Raw genomic sequence first — 2148 nt, 5'->3', positions numbered from 1 at the left:
CCCCGCTCTAAACCCCCAGCTCCCCGCAAGGCTCGCAAACGCCACCAGGTGCTCATTTGCATAACTGCGCGAGTCGCAACCAATCACGCCATCGAATCAGGTGTTTATTTGCATATACCACCAGGCAACCGGCCAATCAGGACAGCGTCTGGGCGGGACCACATGACCCAACAAGAGAATATGAAATTCAATGTGAGCCCCGGAGGTTTTGGGAGGGGGGTCTTAAAACTGGAATGGTGAGATTTGGGAATAGGAAATATAATACAGAAAAAGGAAATAAGAAGAATCACCTTGTTAACTCTTGACTGAACAGAGGTGGACCTCCTGCGTTCGTATTTTGTGTGCACAGATTGTATTGCTGCTTTACAAACTGTTCTCAAAATGATCAATTAGTGCTTTCAAATATTGATTAATGATATACTTTTTAACGTGTTTTTACCTGCAACAACTATCTGCAACAAAACCCACTATAAAAACTTCATAGGCAAACATTATTATACAGGAGACTACAGTAACTGCACACGCCCAAGGGCCATAATGACTGTTATTTTAAAAGCTCCAATTAAAACAGTGCTTTGTGTCCTAACTAGTAACAAGAATGGGATGGGGAAAGGAGGGGGAGGAGAGTGCACAAGAAAGAGAACAAGAGGCAGGAAAGAGAAATTTAGTATTTTGTAAGCAGAGATGGAGAGAGCTGGTGACACGTATAACATAAAATGGAGCAAGGGTGAGAGCTGCAGTGAGACAGGTATCAACACAAAGTGAGAAATACAGAGAGTTGGGAGAGGGAGTGGCAGCAAAGTGTCAGCGAGCAAAAAATGGAAAAGAAAAAGGGAGGGAGATTATTTAACAGCAATGTGTTAATACTGGCCCGTCTCTTATAGCGAGAGGGAAACTTCAGCGGGGCACTAGGATTGCAGTGCAGAACAATAAAGGTCTTTTGCAGACAATGCGCCCGCTCCTTAGGAAAACAAATCCGCTGGGTCACGGCTACACTGCTGTACTGAAGGTGCCTCCCCCTTATCAGCTCGCTCAAGAAGAATAATAAAGTTCCTCACTGCCACACTGGGTCAGCATGAAAAGGAGTTTCAGGCACAATAACTCAAGAGCAAGAAGGGCTTAGCAGCCGTAGGGTTCACAGTAATAAACACACAGCCATGTTATGGTAATGCAGAGAAAAATACATGCATACAGGCAAACTGAGCCTGATAAAATACACAGGCACGCTGTTCCATTCCAGACTTGTCCCTGTTTCCCTCTTCTACTCCCCCCCCCCCCCCCCCCGCCCCTTTTGCCCTCTTTGTTCATGTGAATAGTGGGGACTGAGTTGAATTTGGCTCTGCCTGTTCCTGCATATCATTAACATTCTATCGCCAGCTTCCAATGCGCTCTTAATCCCAGCACGGCTAAATCTGCTACTTACTGACTCCAGGAATCACAGTCGTTTCCCACCCTGAACATACTCAATGTAAACATTTATCATGTCTATGGTGATCTGTGGACTTCGATTTCTCTTGAAGAACTCACTACCAATCTATTTGCAAATCCTTTTGGGAAGACTTTAATCACCCACTTGTTTAATGACCCTTTTCCCATTCCAAGATGGCCAATCAAAAGAGTGCTGCACCACTAATGATCAATATTGAAATGCTTATGGCTGTTGTTAAGGGAGCAAAGGCGGAGTCTTCAGCTGGCTGTGCTGAGGCACAAGTGAGATGCATGTACTGAAAAATCTCATGCACATTGTGGGAAAAAAAAAGCTTTCTAATGACTTATCGAAATGTATTGAAACTTAATTCTTTGCTGGATTCGGCCAGTATCTTCCTCACTCTCTTTTCTTTTCACTGCCTTTTCTCCTACTCACTTAAGCCTTGCAGGTTGTCGAGGCAACCACAGATCCCCTCCAAACACTACAGCGACCTTTGAACGTTGTTTAATTATTCTCCCCCTAAGTCTCCTTTTCTTTGAACCTCTGCTGCGTCTCTCACTTTTGTCATCATTTCTCTCTCTTTACAAAGTATCCCTCTCTTGTGGCACTTGCCAGGCTTTTTTTTTTTCACCCTCTCCCCTGCCTTCATTTCCCCCTCTTGCGGTGTATTTTCCATGCCGGAGATCTCTCTCTCTCTCCCTGTCTCTCTCCCTGTCTCT

The sequence above is a fragment of the Megalops cyprinoides genome, chromosome 10, assembly GCF_013368585.1.
Source record: "Megalops cyprinoides isolate fMegCyp1 chromosome 10, fMegCyp1.pri, whole genome shotgun sequence".
Lineage (NCBI taxonomy): Eukaryota > Metazoa > Chordata > Actinopteri > Elopiformes > Megalopidae > Megalops > Megalops cyprinoides.
This window is presented reverse-complemented; position numbering follows the sequence as displayed.